Below are 19,753 nucleotides of genomic sequence, written 5' to 3'. Positions count from 1 at the left end.
CTTTCAGGACTGAGTGAATAAGAGCCATTGATTTAGTGCTTCAAGCTCTCCCACAATTCAGTCATGAAAATAAGATCTGACCTTGGGGAAAAAAAAAGAAAGAAAAAATTTACCACTTCCTGCCCAGAGTGTTGTTCAAGCAGAGACAGTGTCTGCTCCATGCTAGTTAACTAGGTAACTTTGTCATTTATCAAAGATCATTACTAAAGTAGCAAGCCAAATGCCGAACACAAAAATAGATCCCTCTTCTGAGGTTCAGACATAAGATATTTTCCATGTTTCCAAAAATATAAAAATGAAAATTTTAAAGCCTTAACTTTTCTTCATAGCAAAGTTCTATGGGAGATTTCCTAATTAAAAATGCTGGTGGGCATGGACAAAGCTTTTTCAGAGAAAAGGAAGCCACACACAGAGGTCATGTTCATCTTGCAATTTCAATAAAAAAGATCACCCGGCATTAACATGCCTTTGATGAGGCCTCGTTTATTATTTTTTGTTATTTCTCAATAATCATACAACTGGCCTAATCACACAATGAGCTTTGTAATAATGAATTTTCAAAAGAAAGCAAACATTTCCTTTGAGGTTATATTCCCCAATGAATTTGGCATGCCCTGGTTTGAAGACTTTCATCTCCAAGTAGGCCAGGGTTTCTCTTTTATCTAGCTGCCTTGCCTTGTTGGAAATTTCTTTGACACACAAAGGAAAAGCTACAAAATATCATCCCGTCTTACCCGAGATTTCAAAAGTACTCAGTGAGCCAGATAAGATCTGTCCCTGGATTTTCTCTGTCCCCTGCAAGTATTTAGGAAAATCATATTTCTGAGTACAGTGTTGAGTTACACCTGAAAATTTTCATGAAGTGTGTGCCATTTGGCAACACTGAATGAGTCAAAATTAGGGATACCTCTTTAGTCAATGGCTTGTGATTTTATTACACAAGGTCACAGACTTACTTAGGACTAGTAAAGCCATCCACATAACAGTATGCCAAAGGATAAGATGGAAGAAGCTATTGACAGACCTGTCTAGCTGGGGCATCTCCTAACTCAAACATCTTCCAAATACCTCTCCTGAAAGGTGATTGTGCAACCTGTAAGACCTTGAGACTCAGAAATTGTCAGGCTGGTGTCCTCAAAGTACTACAAACACTCACTGTCCACATCAAAACCATGGTAAGTGGTCTTCATCACCATGGAAACCTGCCCCCTGGATTTTTGTCTTTTTCCTCAGAACACAGTCATTACTGAAACAGATGGTCATCAGATTTCTGAGTTAGAAAGCTAAAGAGTGAGCTCTGCCTCATCAGGGACCCAACTATTATATGTTTAAATTCAACAACCTCACCCTCCCAGTAGCTAGCACAATTTGTTGACTTAGATGACTCAAGACAGAGATGAAAGTATATGCATTTTTGAGCTCTCTTCTACCACAAACTCAACTCCTTTCCTTTATCTGTAGTACAATAAAGCAAAACAAAACAAAACAAAACACCTTAACCTGAGATTGGAAGTTACACAAGGATATCAAAGTGAGTCTACATAAGGACACTAGTTATTCCAACACCAGAAAAGTTAGTAAACTAATTAGCAAAATTTACTGAGGATTGTTAACCTTCAAGGAGGAGGAGAAGTTTTCTTTCCCCCACTAAAGTGGAGGAAGCCCTAATTAATCTCGTGTTCTAAGATACACCTTTTATTGGAAGCTATGTTTTTTATTTTTAATTAGTTCAATAAATGCCAAGGGGCAGATTTCTCTATTTAGTGAACTCCCCAGGCTATAGTCATTCAAGGAAATTAACTCCATGTCAGCCTTTGATCCTTAAACACCAAGGTCTGCAATTTTGCTGTACCAATGTCAGTTTGTAAGACTCTGTAGAAGAAAAGGTCTCAGTGTCCTTTAACGTCCCTTCAAATATGTAAAAATAGGTAGCGTCAGGGAAGGAGGACCCTATCTACACGAACCAAAGAACAAAGTTGACCATTACTTGTAGAGGAGGGATTGCACTGAACTTATCCCAGCAAAAAGAAAGAAAAATACTAAGATTAGACTGTTTTTTAAGGGAATCTTTGAATCTTCTTTTGTGCCCAGTAATCTTCACGTACTGAAGACACTTAAGTCTCTTTTTGGCATTTAATCTAAATATATATCTCCAGTTGTCTAAGCTGCCTCATTAAAGTAAAATAATATCACGATATGGAAAGCTTTTACAATAAAAGAATTTTTTTTCTAATCCTAGCCTATGACTTATTTCAAGGCATGCAATAATGTGATGTTCCCTCAGACTTTATTTTATTGCCTCTTGGCTGGGGTTCCCATTTTCCTGCTTTTACTTATTTTTTTCTGATGCTATTAAAAGGTAAACTTACTCATGCAACTCTTAAATTATGTATTTACATGATAAAATCACATTATAATGAGACCTTTTAAAAACGCTATCCTTAATTTTTTTTAATCTGTGCAGTTTCCTTCCTATGCTTAAAATAAGTAGACTGCTATTAGGCTTTAAATTTATTTTCCATGAGAAGATCCTTTTAAATATACATTTAAATATATAATTCATATATTTAAAAGAGTCTCTGTCTATGTTTTCATAGAATTTAACCTGAAGGTTCTGTTCTCCCTGTGCTAAGTAAAATTTGAGAACTGCCTCATATCCACAAATGTTATGTTCCCTCATGCAGCTATAATGGCTTGGTAAACATTTGTTCTGCATTACAGATTTATGATCTGCTTTTGTTCCTCTGTGGCCCCTACTTTTCAGCCATATTCCTCCATAATTATTCTCTCCTCCCTTCCCAGATTCAAAGGTCCATTTCCCCAAATTCTTCTTGAAGCTCCACAAGTATATCAAGTTTCTACTTCAGCATAGTGGGACTATCACACAATCTGTAACTCTCAGACTCATATACAATGATATTTTAATTGTGTGTCTTAGTTGCAAGATATCTGATCATGTACTATTAACCAAGTTCCTATATTTACTTTGGAGCAATATTTCTTTCCTGGGGCTCATTTGGCTAGTTTCACATTCTGGTGTAATAATATATCATACACAAACTTAGGGAAGAAATTAGAAAAACAGTCTATTCATAAGAAGTATTTAAGAGGCCTACTGGGTTGGAAGCCTTTCTCCTCTAGTTGAGATCACTTTATTTATTTTTCAGAAAGATTAATCTATAAATTACATCCTGTGTGAGACCTTCATAGTAGGCAGAGTGGACACCAAGACATTCTGCACTCTTCCTTTGGGTAGCAGAGCATCTCCAAGCCTGCGAGAGTGACTCTGCCGCTCAAGATGATGGCTCCTGAACAGAACCCCCTGCCTCTTACTGGCCAGGTCCCACTCTGTGCTGGGACCTTTGCCACTCTCTCTCTCTCCTGTAGTTTCAAGGATTAATCCTGGTTTTAATTCATCTATGCTGTTCTACTCCCCTGCCAGATGCACCAGTGGATAACCATTACCACAGCCCATATAGAAGACATTCCTTCCGAAAGGCCTCGCTGGGGAAGCTGATACAGATCGCTAAGCTTACAAAAGCAGAATCCCCATCCTTGAAACTCTGGTTTGTATAAAGGCACTTTTGTTGAGGTAGCCACTGATTTGTTGACATTGCATTTGTGTTGGGTTGCCTAATTCTGGCTGCCTGGAGCTGTTGGCCATGAGAACTTACTCTATCTCTTATTTTCTTTCCCTTGAAATTGAGGCTCTTCTGGGCTCTTATCCCTCATCTTACTTTGCCCCAGTGTTTGTTCAGAGTACCAAAGGGAGAGGGAGAATAACACTTTGTGCTGCTGTTCTATACACACACACACACACACACACACACACACACACACACTCCTGTCCCCAATCTCATTGCTCCAGTTGCTATGACCATGGAACAAATTAACAAATTACTCCCTAAAACTCAACTACTCGAAGCAATCAGTTCTTTACAGTCACAAATTTTGTGAACTAGAGATTTGGTGAAAGTACAGTAAAAATTGCTCCTAGCTGCCCAGCAATTTCTACAACATTAATGGGGAAAAGTCGCGCACCTTGAGGTAGCACATCTGCTGGGGGCTCTGCCCTTACATGTCTCCTGGATGGTGTTGATCTTCAGTGGGGACCTTACCCAGAGGGTTCATATGGGCCCACTTGGTGTGCACTGGCCCCACAGGAAAGGACAGCCCAGGGGTCCACTGTGAGACTCTAGCACAGGAATGGGACACAGAGGCTCTTTGCTGACAGTAGTTTTCTCCATACCTGCATAGCCCACAAGATTCACATCCAAAGGCTGAGTGGTTAGCATGGCCCTTTTATGCACATCTTGGGCCTTTTTCTCCCTTATATGGTAACATACTAACAAACCACAGGCAGGTTGGGGACACTTATGTTACAGTGCCATGCCAGAACTATACCTGGGTACATAGGAATTAATTGTGCCATGCTGACTTTCTTTACTCTGAGAATGTCCATATTCCTCAAAGGGGGGACTCTGCCACATTCTTTAGGGAGGGGCCCTAGCACAGTCCCCCCTTTGATGCTCAGACCCCCATATTTTTGGTCAAAGTGTACCATCTTGGCCTAGAGGCCTCTATTTCCATGACATTATCACATGTATAGCCATTTTGCATTTGATCATTGCCAATCCCAACACTTGGGAGGCTGAAGCAAGAAGATTGTCATGAGTGTGAGGCCAGGCGGGGCTACATAGTGCAATCAACCTGATGTGCATAACAAGACCATGTCTCAAATAACCCCTCCCAACCCAAAAAAGTCTAACATTCCTCTGTTACTCGATGAGGCTGGAGAGAGAGCCTATAACCAGGGGAGCCAGCCAGGGTAGAAGCAGACAAGTTTCTACAGCCATGAGCATAACACCTATGAGAGTTTTGAATCCCCCAAACATGAAGAACCATCCCCCAAACAACTCCCTGTGGCTCCAGCCTTCGCATGTCTAGACTGGGACATGAGCAGTGTCTTTTCCTCCTGAGTTTATTAAGCCCTTCTCTTTACATAAGGCCCATGTATGTGGAAGGTTGTGAAGGCATACTTAGTCTATGTTTATGTTAACACATATGCTACTAATTGGAGGGCATGAGGTACAATGATAAGTGCAGCTTTTTGAGTTGAGGTCCCTTTTGCCAGAGAGTTTGCCTCAGTGTTGGATGTCAGGGTTACTACAGAATACCCAGCAAGACACTCTCCCTAACAAAAATGCTACTGTCAGGGAAATACCCAGCATTAGAGTCCCTGAGAGCTGATACCTCAAATCTGGTCTGCTCAGCACCTCATCTATAATCTCAACGTCGCCATAATCTGCCTGGCCAGCCTGAGAGACAGTAGAGTTGTTGGGTTCAGGGTTAGAACTACTTCTAGGTGAATGAATGGATTCTTCTATAACATCCCCTGATACCTGATCATTCAGATATTAGACTGCCGATACTGTCCTTTCATTCCACTAGGGTCAGTCCAGAGTGAGGCACCTGGACTCTTAATTCTTGCCCCATACTCAGTTTGTCAGCCTCTGCTACCAGGCTACCCTGCAAACCTCCCAAAGCAGGGCAGCCTGGGTGACAGAGTAAAGCTGCTTGGATGGAAATGATACTGGCCAGTGCCATGACCCCAGCACCTGGGTTAAAATACCCTCTAGTATGCTGGTCCACTTCTGGATACGAGAAGAAAGGTTTAGTCACTTCTGAAAGTCCTAGGCCTGGAGCATGTAAAGCCTTTTGCTGTACTTGTTCCTACAACAGAGATTCTCATTCTCTCTGCTTTGTAGCTTCATAAAGGAGTTTTGTTGGGACTGGGGAGTTAGGTATCCAGATCCTACAGAAACCTGCAGGTCCAAGGAACTCCTCGACCTGGCATTGGGTTGTGGGGACTGACTGAGCAAACTGCCTGTTTCCTCTCAGGCCAGAATAGATGCTGTTCCCATGAGAAATGGAAACCAAGGTATTGTAGCTTCTCCTGGCAAATCTGGGACCTTCTTCCTGGAGTGTGTGTAGCTGGCCTCCCACAAGAGAGTAAGGAGCTGCCACATTCCTTCCATGCAGTCCATGGAGACCTTCCCACCAGCAGCAAGTCACCGACATATTGAAGCAGGACGTGGCCATGCTGACCTGTTGGGCAGGCTGTCATATCAGTAGCCAGTGCAATGCCAAAGGTGGTCAGAGAATTTTTCAATTTGGGGGGCAGCCTTGTCCAAGTCAGCTGGTCTTTTCACTGTTTTCTGGATTGTGCCAGTGGAGCGCAAAGATGGGCTGGCTTTGTGGGCCAGCTGGCTGCAGAGGAAGGCATCTTTGAGGTCTAGACATATCAAGAAGGCAGCTACAATGCGGATGAGACCCAAGAGAGTACAGGTGATGGGACAAACCAGTACTGGGTGACAGTGGCCCAGCTTATCACTCACAAATGCTGAACTGATAGTCATTTGTGCCCGGCTTCTAGATTGGCAGGAGAGGTGTCTGCTAAGGTGACTGGCAAGGTCAACGATCCTGCACTTCAGAAGCCTCTTGGGTGTTTCTGGAACCTGATCCGTGCCTTTCAAGGGATGAGTATTATTTTTGATAGATTGGCTCTGACATTGGCTTTAGCTCTACGATTACTAGAGGTATGTTCTGGGCTAATCCAGGTGTGCTGCCTTCAGCCCATGCCCCAGGGAAGCACAGGTCCCTGTTGTGGCCTCTCTACAACACTGTAGTACTGCCATTCTTCTTGGGGATTCATAAGGGTCATGATTTTTGCCTCTGGTTTACCCATAGTCAGAGCAGCCTGTCTGTGGGAGGTGAATTTTATTTAGGCCTGTAGATTTTATAACAGATCTCAACCCACTGAAGCCATACGACAATTAAGGAGATGTAAGAATTAGTGGCCCTAAGCCATAGGAGGTTGCCATGGAACCAGATTGGAATTCCATAATTGCTTCAGATTTTTGTTCAGGCCAGGACCTTTCTCCTGTCTGTCTCGTTCACATACAAACACAAAATGACTCCAACCTGTCACCTAGCCCTCAGCACTCAATGCCTTAGATTTGAGGTTTCAGTTTCAGTGAAACTCACTCAGGTAGCCCTGAAAGTGGATCAGGCTCTCCTGCCTCTTAGGGGCAAGTATAGCAAAACAAACCCAGGCTCTTACCAATCTGCCGGGAAACACTCCCCAAGATAGTTTCTGAGTCTCCCTGGGTTCTAATGTGCAGCTCGGGTTCTCAGCCTGGTATGCTGGGAGGGGCTAGTCTCCCTTAGAGATCAAATGGTCTGTTGGCTCCAGGGAAGTCACTTTTCCTGGCACTCTGAAGTCTGTGCCCTGGTGATAAAAGAGGTACAAATGCACTGGCTCTGAATCCCAGATGAGCCCCTCCCAACCCCCAAGAAATGTTCTGGTGTTCTCATACAAGAGAGGTGAGATACAGAGGTGCTTTCCAGGCAGTAGTTTTATTCACACCAGCACAGGACCAGGGGATTAGTATTCAAAGGCTGAATGCCAAGCATGATGGGGTCCAGCCCTCTATACACCTTTTGGGTCTTTCTCCTCCTTTTGTGATAACACACTAACTCCAGGTAGATTGAGTATAGCCTGTGTCCCAGAGCCATGCCAGGTCTACACATGGGTACATAGGAACTAGTTGTGCCCTGTCAACCTCCTTTACTCTAAGATGGTCCAATTTCTTTCTTTCTTTTTTTTTCTCCGGAACCAGGACCGTGGATTGAACTCAGGCCCTGTGCTTGCCAGGCAAGTGCTTATTCTACTGAGCCATCTCCCTGGCCCCCGGTCCAATTTCTTAAAGGTCCACATTTCTTAAGAGGGGGTTTCGGCCACATTCTTGAGGGAAGGATCCTACTACAGCTCTAATTGTTGAGTATTTCAGCAAACAGGATGAAAACTGCACGACCTTGTCAACTGAATTGTAATAGTTACACTGTACTCTATTAGGTATAGGCAAGTAAAAAGTGAAGCTGGATTTCAGAAGAGAAAACATAGGCCTATGTCACAATGGGGGAAATTTACAGTCATGATTTGAAAGCTTTTAAATGTTACACTCCTCCTGGGTCCACCATTGGGTAGGAACAAAGCTTCCAGCCCATGGGAGACACTCTAGATCCAAACTGCTGTCAGCCACCTGTGTCGCCTTTCAAGTCCTCAGGTGGAAGAAGCACATTTTCCCTCCCCTTACCTTTTGTTCCAGGTAGGCTTCCAACAGATGCAGGAAATCCTATTTACAGAAGGGGCCACATGCTTTACTAAGGCTGACAACTCAAATGTTAGTCCTCTCTAGAAGCACATCAGAGACACATGCAAAAAGCTCTAAACCAAGCCTGGGCACCCTGGATCCCAAGTAGGTTGACATGTAAAATTACTTACCATTCCATTTGGAAAGGTATAGTGGAAACTTCTTCCCAGATTCATTCATTCATTCATTCATTCATTCATTCATTCATTCATTCATTCAGAGAACCAATGTTTATTTAATTCCTTGCTATGCTAGGTTCAATGAGATGAGCTAAGAATGCAACAGGAAAGCTAGAGGCAATGAAGCAATAGAAGAGTATATTTCCTAACATTTACATTAACTTGGCTCCTCTATGAGGAGTCTCAATCACAAAACACACAATAATTGAAAAATAAAATGTTATTCCTTTACTTTGAAAGTTAGAGCATCCTCTCATCTAGACTTTTTGCACCATGGTACTGCAAACTGCCTAGCAGCTGTTGTTTGTGGTATTAATATGAAATCAAGGGGAAATATAATCAAAAATCCCCAAATATATATCCATATTTAATTCATTTTTCAGATGCCCATTTCAAAAGTTTAATTCATTTCACCTGGTTACAATTTAAAACCTAGCAAGGGATAAGATGGTTTGGAAAATATAATGAACAATGTAAAACTATGCAGTGTATAATTTTCTCAATTCTATAATGGCGTAATTGGCTGAAGTCTTTTTAAGAATCAAGTCAACATGGAGACCAAATGAATGGTAATTTTTCTGTTTTAGAAGATTTCCCATCATAGTTCTTTCAAACATATGAAGTTCCAAATAGACATTTCTGCCTCTTAGAGACCTCTACTAGTATTATAGTCATTATCATGGTTATAAGTATGGTGATATTAATAACTATAATCATTTTATTCTTTTTATTTTTTACAGTAACTTTAATTATTATAATAATAATAGTCATACTGGTAAACAACTTTCTTCATTCGCATTCAATAAATGGGAAAAATATCCAGTGTGTATGTAGACCCTTAGTATATATAACATACAAATAAATATACACAGATAGTAATATATGTACAGAGAAAAGGAAAATTTTGAGAACATGACTGTTGGCTAACGTATGGGCCCAAGAGAGATTTTTGTGGGTGAGCTCCCAAAGTTAAAGAACACAAACATGCAAAAATTTAGCAACAACAGCAGGCAGCGTGTAGCAGAGCAGAGAGACAGAGCAAGCACCACCTGCATCTTTACTGTATAATTCTGATACATGCTGTTATCTCAGGCTTACATTCTTACAGAGTGCTATAAACAGAGCATGCGTGTTTAACTATGCTAAGTCATGGTTACATAACCACTTCCCACTGTGCGTCTGTGCCAGACAAGCAGGGTCACATCCTCAGATGTCCTAAGATGCCCCTAAGCGATGAAGCTGTCTGAGTGGTTCCCCACATCCCACCCCCTCAAAGGTTGGGATGTATAAATGTAACATTCTCTATGAAACAGGGCACAAGGATCTATAGTATCAAGAACCTGTGGTTTTGCAAAACTTCTTTCTCATTTGAGAAGTCTCATCCATCAACAACATCAAAGCTTGACATGTTACGCTCAAGGCCTGGGCCATATGTTGAGCAAGGTCATCAATTTGGGATTAGTTGATGGGATTAGTGTAGTTCATAATCCTAGATGGGTTTTTGGGACATATACAACATGGGTCCCCAAACTGGGGACCTGTACCATTCTACTCTTGGCTCCCTTTCACAACTGTGACCAAAACCCAAAAGAGTGCTTTCTCTTGCAAATTTTTTCTATTGGTCTCAGTCAAATCCACGATCATCCACACTAATGATTAAGATAAATGGCAGGTCAGGGTCAATGACTCATAGAGCATACACCTTTGCAACAGCCCTGTTTGAGTCCTGAAAAGCCCCTTCCACTGGGTCTATCCAGCAAACAGCTTCTGCTGCATCTGTCCAGTCCCATGTTTTGTCCCTTTCAGTCATCTGATGTAAAAGGTACAAAAGGGTAGCTAGCTATGTTATGTCTGCCAAAAATCTAGAAAGTCCGCATATTCCTGTAGTTGGCATACTGTAGTGGGTCTCGTCTTACCAACCATGTAACACCCAAGAATTTGACAGAGAAACAGGTCCCTGGGCCCTGTCTTAATTTATGGCCCACCCTCATGCCAGCAAAGCCTCCTTTAGACTGTGCACAGGAATTTTCAAATCTGCAAGAAAATCAGGTTGACAAAGTATCATCAATACAAAACAGTGACAGAGTGTGGGTCTGCCTGGGTAGCCAGCTGCTGGGCCACCAGCAAATGACATAAAGTTAGGCTATGCAAATAACCTGGTAGCAACATCTGGAAGGTCCATTGCCTGCCCTTCTGGGTGAAGGAAAATTGGTCCTGACTGCCAGCAACAGGGTGAGACATTACAGTCATTCACTAGGACCCCTGTGGCTTCTGCATGGAGCATACTGAAGGGCTCTGTACAGGGCGTCACCCCTGCTGTTTCCAACTTCAAGAAAGTCTGTTCATCTCTTCTTGGTTTCCAGGCAACTGGTGCTGCTTCACACATGGGACTTACATGCGTGCCAGTGGTGTGTTCTGTGGATGGCCTCCCACTACGGCTTTTACTATGTGAATTCACAACTGGAATTTGCCCTCCCTGGTGTCTAGGCAATCAATCACTAGTCCACCTTGAGTATGTATTCAGCAACTGAGGAAACACAAACATCCTACTGGTCTGGATGCAAGCACAAAATACCCAAAGTCATCTGGGCATTGTGGACCATGGCCTGGTGATCTCCACATCCTTCTCTGCATGCAGTATGTCCTGTAAAATATTTTGGGTTGCCACATGTTAGCACTGATTCAGCTCAGGTACCCACCAGCACTCGTATGTGCGGCACATCCTTCGGGGGCTAGCAAATAGTCAATCCCATATGTGGCCTCCCAGGAGCCCCGAGATCTGGGTACCTTAGCCTGCCTCCTAATTGGGGTAAAAGGAAGCCAGTATCACTTCCTGCTTCACCGAAGCTGCTTTGGTCCATCAGACAGCATTGACACTCCGGGCGTATCCACCTTCACAGTCAACCACACTTGAAAAGGCTGCCCATCTGGCTTATCTGTGGCTAGACCAGCAGCCAGCAAGTCCATTGAGATCTGGTGTTGACCAGCCTTCAGTGGCCCCACAGCCTCTCCTTGGGGGGATGGCCCTGCTTGCCTGGGTCCTTCCTTCTTTTTCTCCTTTGCTGGTACAGGTTGCACAGATCTGACCTTACTGTGGTTCTTCCACATCTCCTTGCCTGGCCAAAGCCTCCACAGGATCATGGGTCAGGTGACCTATAAGGGGGTGAGAAGGGTTGCCACTCACCCAAGTGTGCCAGCCGGTCCATTTGCTGGGCTCATGTCCTTTGTGCATGCCATCGGCAGCTCCTCATGTGGGCTACTGTACTGCAGTGTAAGTGTCACTTGCCTCATGTCTATTGCATGTAGCAGTTACCAAGTCTAACTTGCTCCCACAGGTCACCTGGACTCTCCCTAACCAGGTGAGCAGCTGCCATCAACCAATTTATCAGTCTGATAATCTGAAGCCCCAGGGGCTTCCTGTGAACATCGTATAGAACCTTCCTCATAGAGGCAGTGCTGGCTATGCTGGCTGACTGATACATCTCTTGTGGGTTTAACTACATGCTATCAGCCCCACTGTCCCACAGTCATGCCAGTCAGGCAGGCACTGTTTTGCCCACCTTCTGCTTTAATTGTTTTGCCAGCTTCCACAGCCCCATGGCTGAATAGGTTGTGTATGTTGTGTGTCAGATACAAGTAAGTGGCCTTCCAAGTCCTTGTCTTTGGGCAGGAGGTTCCTCTAACTCCAATTTTGATGAATAGCCAGCCTAGCTTACAAAACCAGGTGATTTTCTGGGGTGAGGGTTCTCAGACATGAGGATTTTCACTTCTGGAGAGATTTCCAGAGGAGGCAGTGCCTCCCATGCCTTTCAAGGCACGAGCTCTGCAGCAGCCAGCTATTGCTCAAGGTCCTCCTCTACCTGCTTCAGCTGGTCTAGCTGCCAGGCAAGGCCATCCACCTCTTATTTTACATGGTAGAAGAGAATGAAAAAGAGCCAAGCCACTCATCCACCAGTTCACCATGAGGAGGAGACTGGATTTTCTTTTCTGTCAGTTGCTTTCAAGGCTTGCAAGACTTTCCTGGGCTCCAAACAGACTGTTTCCCAGTCTTCTAGGGCCTTGTAAACTGCCAAGAAGGTGGCTACAGGTGGCCAAGGTGAGGCCATGGTTGCTTACCAGCCATTCCTCAGGGCTCTCCCTCACCTTTGGGTGCTATTTCCACAGCCACCATTGGACCACTCACCTCACTGTCTTGCCAACTATACCAGCTGTCAGCCCACTGGGGTTGGGGAGAGATTTTCTCAGGTGAGATCCCAAGGATTAAGAAAACGTGTGTAAAGCATCACCAACAACAGCAGGCAGCATGGAGCCGAACAGGGAGCCAGAGCCAGAGCCACCTGCACCTTTATTGTATAATTCTGATACAGGTTGTTATCTCATACTTACATTCTTACACGGCACTGTAACCAGTACATGTGTGCCTACCTGTGCTGTCATGGTGACATAACTGTGTCCCACTGTGTGCCTGTGCTAAACAAGCAATGTCACATCCTCAGTTGTCCTTAGCTGCCCCTGAGCTTTGAAGCAGTCTCCGTGCCTTCTCACAATAGTTATTCATTAAAATATTTGGTAAAAGACATTATTCACCTGCTTATATATTTGGGATTGAATAAGATTTAAGAGTACAGCAGAGCCTATAATCCAAGCTACTGTAGATGCTGAGGCAGGAGGATTGTAGGCTCAGGGCTAGCCTGAAAAACAAAGCAAGATCCTGTCTCAAGAAGAAAAGAAATGAAAAGGGCCAAGTGGGCAGGCATTCTCAGAGTCCCGCCCTTCCTCTACCAGTCCTCAGCACATCACATATCACACTGCAGAAAGCCACATGAATATAGTCAGAAACAGAGGTGCTGAGTGAGCCACTCCCTTCCTTTCATTCAGCTGTGGACATGGCGCCACTCTGGTAACTGTCCTTGTTTCCACTTAGGAGATTGTGGTGCCCGAGGTGGCAGGTCATTAGTTCCAACACCAGGGAAAGACAAAATGAAAGGCCCCTGGGGTCACAGGACTCTGTCCACAGTGGGTGGCACCTGAAGGTGAGGGCGCTTGACCCTTAAATAGTGGACACCTGCACTGTGGTGAAACTGACTGAGGCTCCCTACAATCTCCTCAACCTGTGTTTTTCTTCCTTCTTCCTGTCCCTGCTACCATCTGAAGTGCATGCTTAGCAATTCTTTTCTCCTCGTGCATGAGACCCTGGACTATTTTTGGCCCATTCAACTATAACAAAACCTTTGCCAAGACTGGAGGCAGCAAGTCCCCTAGCCTCTCTGCTTTGGTTCAACAGTACCAAAACACAAACAAACTAAAAGCCTAAATAGGTTGTATAATGGACATTCCCAATTTATAGGAGGAGCTAAGAGTTGTGGACTTCAGAAGTTGCATAACTTCTCCCCACAATTTTTCCTCATCTGTTGCCCTTCCCGCCTTCCCTCAGTATCTCTTTATGACTGTACATTTTGTTAGCACATAAAAGATGATAGACTATTTGTGTTGTATATCATTGGTTGCCTCAATCACAGCATCTGCAGCATACCTCAAATGGTATTCTTCTAATACTGAGTCACATGTGCTTCACCCTACATCGCTGCCAATTCCCCAAATAGAAAAAGTCGGTGTCAAGATTCAAGCTCTCAAACTTCTTTCCTAGTGTTAATGGGCTGAATAATGTTTTCCTTCTGGAGAAGTCCTAGAGGTTATTAAAGGTGATTGAGGCACAGGGAAGACGGGGCTTACACTCTTAGCCACTGGTACTTCCTGATCTTCATTAAGGCTTTGTGGGCTGTCAGCCCTGAGGACAAGCCTCATAGATTCAATATCAGTTTGGAAAACACTAGCGTGAAATGGGAGCCAAGTTCACTTAGTTCCCTTTACACAAGTGTCAGTTCCACTCAAAAACCGACCGTCTTCCCTGCCGGCAGAGGAGAAGAAAGTGCTTTGTCCCATTCACTGCATCACATGCAACCATTTGATGAGCTTGACAGCTGCTGCTTGCTAATTATGGGGCGAGCTTCTCAGCAAGAGGTTTGTTGCGTCAACAGGTCTCCGAACAATCCAGCAATTGTTTGGAAGAAGCTTGGGCACTTGGGGTGGAACATTTTAATGTCAATTAGCCCCAGTAGTTGTCACGGCTTGGAGTTGTTCTAGTGGAATGAAGGGGACAAAATGATGAACGCTAGGGTCTGCACACAGCTGATGGGCTCTGAAGAACATTCTGGTTGTGTCCGCGTGTGGGGCTGTTGACGATACGAGAGAGGCCTGTGTCCCACACACACACACACCCCTGCTCCAGGAACTCACTCAAACTTCCCAGTGTCTAGCATTTAGATACAAAGTGTTTACTCCTGATAGGAATATAAAACATTTTCATCATGGAACATTTCTTTAGGATACAGCAACAAGAGCCAACTTCACACATGCTGGGGACAACTTGTCCAGGGAGGGTCTGACAGGGAGACTGAGAAGACACCCCCATCTTCCAATCACTGTGGTATAGAGCACTCTGCATTTAGAACATTTGCCTCGCATTATCCTATGAAAGAGACTTGTTTGCCCTTTAAGTCACTGCACTATTCAGTCTCTGTTACAACAACTTGCATTTTCCCCATCTCCTGCAGAAAGAATTCTCAAACCAACCTGAAGGGTTTCTCATAGTTGAGCCCAGGTCTTCGGTGTCTCCTACCAAGAGGCCAACAGGAAAAGTGAGTGAAGGAGGCAGTGCACTATTTGGGCATTGCTAGAATGAATACTTGTAGCTTTTAAGACTCACTTTTGAGAAGAAATTCTCTCTTTGCTGGAGAGAATTCTGGAAGGTCAGTTATTCACCGCATGCTGCACTCCTCCGGTACAAGCAGTGAGTTCAATTCATCTCCTGAGGTATTTTTATCATTGATGAAAACTAGTGCTAGACATCAAAGAACTTGATATATTTGGATTTTGAGTAGAGTAGTCCTGCAGAGGTCATAGGTTAGGAGATGCCCCTAAACAATATGTAAAAAGAGTTTATATATCTCAGATCAACTCTGACTTCCAAAGGCTTAAAATTTTAAAAATTAATATGTTATTAATAAACATACAAGTTCAATATAATTTTTCTGTAGTAATAGAAATGTTCTGTATCTATCTTAGCTTTCTACTTCTGTGACCTAATATCTGAGAAATATTATCTGAGAAATATCGATTTAGCAGAAGACAGATTTATTTCAGCTCACAGTTCTAGAAGTTCCATTCCATGGTGAGCTGGCTCCATTGCTTTTAGGCCCATGGTGGGGCAGAAATACAACAGTGGGAGGGTGCTGTGGAGGAAAACTTTTCACCTCCTGGCAGCAAGGAATTAGGAAGGAAAGAACCAGAAAGAGGAGCTGAAGACAAGATATAGTACAGGTCCTCCTTGAGGACAAGATTATGACCTTATGATCTACTCCCGTTAGGTAGGAACCATGTCCTGAATCCTGCTATGAACTCATCATCATTCATTCATCCATTAATAGGCTTACTGCCCCCAGGAAACAAACACTCCACCAAAGCTCAGCAGCTGGTAACCATAACTTTAGGACATAAGCTTTGATGGACACTTCTAATATAAGTCATGATGATAGACAGCTATGCTCTCCAACATGGCAGTAGCCAGATGTGGTTAATGAGCACCTAAAATATGACAAGTGGCAGTGAAAAACTATATTTTTAATTATATGTCATTTAAGACATTTATAATTGAATAGCCATCTGTAGTTACTGGGCACTGAGTTAGATGCAAAACTTTGTTCAAAGGATCAGTGTAATATTTCCATAAATGGGTAGATGGGAAATATTTTAGACTTTCTGAGCCATGCGATCTCTGTGGCAACAATTGTGTCTTGCTGTGGAGCAACAACCATAGATGTCATTATACCTACATTACATACAGACTCTCAGGCATACTGGTGTTCTGGTAAAACTTTATTTGTAAAGATAGGACTGTTCTAGGCTTACTTACAGATTTGCAAATGCTTTTCATGGCATTTTTGGCAAGTGAGGCTAACAAATAGATTCACAACCAAGTGTGACAATGTATTTCACTATTTGGATTTTTCCCCCTTTTCTGATAAAGATCTCATCTGGAAGATTTAATTTCAAATGTCAGCATTTCATAATCTGTCAGAGTTAGTATAAAACACTTGGAGTAGAATGGCCTTCGTTCTTCATAACCTGATAAGATACATTCTAGACCCAGTTGTCCCCCCTTCATAACATGGACACATTCCTGTGGACCCTGGTATTGTCATGATCCTCTGGGGACATCCTCTCCCATCACACATTTGTCCTCACATGGCCCGGAAGTTAAAGGAAAAGTGCCCTGGCGAGTCTGACTAATAGAACTGAATCTCTTCTTTCAAAGCTCATTACCACCTTTATTTCTTGCCAAGATTTAAAGACTAAAAAGATAAATAAATCAAAATGTCTTTTTACCACATTATAAAGGCAAATCAATACACTCAATTTCCAAGAGCCTCAGGAAGTCCTATCTCATTTTTTAATTTTACCTCAAAAGCCATAACTGGTGAGTATAGGAAACACTATATCCTGCACATTAGAATTCAGTGGGAAAGAGAGACTTAAAAAAGAGGATGCAGAGGCCAAAGAGCCACAGCAGTTGAAGAATTTGGAGCAGTCTCAAAAGGAAATGCTTTGCATGACCAAACCTCTGAGTTAATATGAAATTTAATTTTAGCTCGCACTTACACCCTAAAATATTGTTATGTGCTTTGGAGAAAGGTTTCATGCCAGCATTGGTGGAGATCGTTGTAGCCCAGAGAATAAATCCTGAGTATTTAGAAAGGGCCCAGTTTGTATCAGCCCTCAAAACAGATTGCGAATAGTTTTATCCTGTGTGCATTCTGGAGTAAAACAGGTCTTTTTATTCCTCTACAAACTAGCTGACTCTGAATACAAATGTTCACATATATATGACTTCCAGGACAGATTTGAAAACAAAATTAGTGGCAGCAACCATATCTGTTCTTGTCTTTTTTCTGGGAGGTTGTCTTAATTACTCTTTCTCATTTGCTGAGACAAAATACCCCACACCCAAAGTCAAACAGAAATGATTATTTCAGCTCAATTTGTAGTAGTTTCAGTCCATAGTCAGTTAGCTGTAAGACAGGGTAATGTGGCAGAGAGACTCCGCAGAAGGGAAACAGTTCATGGCACAGCAGGGCAGGCAGAAGGCAGCAAAGCAGTGACGGAACAAACCAACTTCTCTTCTGTCCCTTTATATTCCATCCAGGTTACCTCCCTTTCAAGTGGTTCCTGGCACATGGTGGATGGCAGGATTTTAATTCCAGCATCACCCACCGTAAACCAGCCACCTTCAAAACTCCCCACATGTGACCGCATGAGATTTTGGGGGAACATCTCCATACAAGCTGAGCAGAGGTTGTGCTGTCTTCTAAATCTGCAGTAAAAAGTCTCTTCAAAGAATGAATGGCCAATAAGTACATGGAAAAAAATGTTCAGCATCTTTGTTCATGGGAGAAATGCAAATTAAAACAATTTTGAGATTCCATCTTACTCCAGAAAGAAGGGGTGTCATCCAGGACTCAAAAAACAACAAATTCAGGTGAAGGGAAAAAGGAATCATTGTACATTGTTCACAGGAGTGTAAATAAGTACAACCACTATAGAAGTCAGTATGGAGGTTCATGAAAAACCTAGAAGTGGGAATCCCTCTTGATCTAGCCAGTCTCCTTGTCAGTGTCTTTCCAAGAGAGTTGGGCATTGTATTACCATGACACGTGCATAGGACGTTTACGGCAGCACAGTTCACAATAGCTAAGTCATAGCAATGGCTTATGTGCTCATCAGCAATGACTAGAAAAGAAAATGTGGTATTTATACACTGCTTAGTCATAAGGAAGGATAAACTTGTAGGAAAATGGATGCACTTTGAGACCAAATATTAAGTGAAATAAATCAAACATAACGGCTAAATACATGGTTTCTCTTATATGAAAAGTCCAAAGGATAAGTGATTTTATTAGAAAGTAGGGAAAAGCTCATAGCAAACAGCAAAGAAGAGTTCATGGAAAGGGGAAGGGGCTCCATGGATGGGGAGACAGAAGGGAGAGGACAGGAAGAGGAAGTGCAGAGGATCAAGATTCCATATGCACACCCAACTTTCCATGACAAATGCATTCATTATGTATCACAAACATTCCTTTTAAAAATAACGTGGTTCAGACCTACAAAAGCAGTGTCCTCAGCTCATTGCACAGTTGTAGTGCTTCACAAAAGTCATGCAGAGGGAGAGTCCTAATGAAGCCAGAGTTAAGTTTACATATGAAACAGTAGTACTGCTTCCTTGGGACTCTCATCTATTTCTGTCTCTTCTCTTCCAATACTTCACATTACTAGCAGACACCTGCTGAGCCCCACACCTGCTTAGCCCACATGTCACCTGTGAGGTTCATCTAACACATGGTTAGTTACAATGCCTGCCCCGTTAGCATGGCCCAAAGATGTCATAATGACAAACCAGCCAGGTCATACCAGAAGCCAGCAATGTAAGCTGTGGAGGTAAAGTCCACAGGCACAGGCAGAAGGAGTGGTAGGACAGAGAGAGCCCTGGCAACATCACACCCTTATGCTATTATAGCAAACAGAAGGAAGAGCCATGGGTTGGGGAGGCACTGAGAATCACTGCTGTCCCAGATGCCCCATCTGTAGGCCTTTCGTCATCAGAGCCATGTTATGCTCCAAGCAGCCAACAAGAGAGACAACCAATCACTGCCAGGAACCCCTTGCCAAGGGAAATGCATTCCCCATTTCATACCCACAAGAACAGAGGACAGCACTTGGAGCCCCTCAGGGTTGTCCTGGATTGAGAAGTCCCAGAGGCCCCCAAATGCAAAGGGTGTGAGCAGTGAGAGAAACCCCAACATCTGGGCAGTCCTGCACTGGATGCAAGAAGCATTTTACATTCAATAGGGAGAATGTCATGTCCAAGGCACAGAGCTGTTATGAGACACATGCATTGCCTATACATTAAGTATCCCAGCAATTCTGTGAGTTAGGAACTGTTACTGCTACATAATGTAAGTGTTCTATCACAGTAAGGTGTGCACACCTGTGGAGGGACCTTGGGCTCATCATAAACTAGTTACAGGAGACACGATGAGAACCCAAATAAGCACCAAACAGATTGCTTTGGCTGAAAAGGGTGGTTCATCAGAGCAACCAACACCAACAAATTGTAGCTTGTCATTGAATACCAAATAAATGGGAGGTCCTGGGATGCAATTTCCATGTCAAAATGTGTTGAATATCAAATCCAACAAGTTTCAAGATAGTTGAGTACCAAAGTATGACTCTACACCATTATAT

The sequence above is a fragment of the Octodon degus genome, unplaced genomic scaffold, assembly GCF_000260255.1.
Source record: "Octodon degus isolate 3935 unplaced genomic scaffold, OctDeg1.0 scaffold00141, whole genome shotgun sequence".
Classification (NCBI taxonomy): Eukaryota; Metazoa; Chordata; class Mammalia; order Rodentia; family Octodontidae; genus Octodon; species Octodon degus.
The sequence above is the reverse complement of the archived record's forward strand: the minus strand, read 5'-3'. Positions refer to the sequence as shown.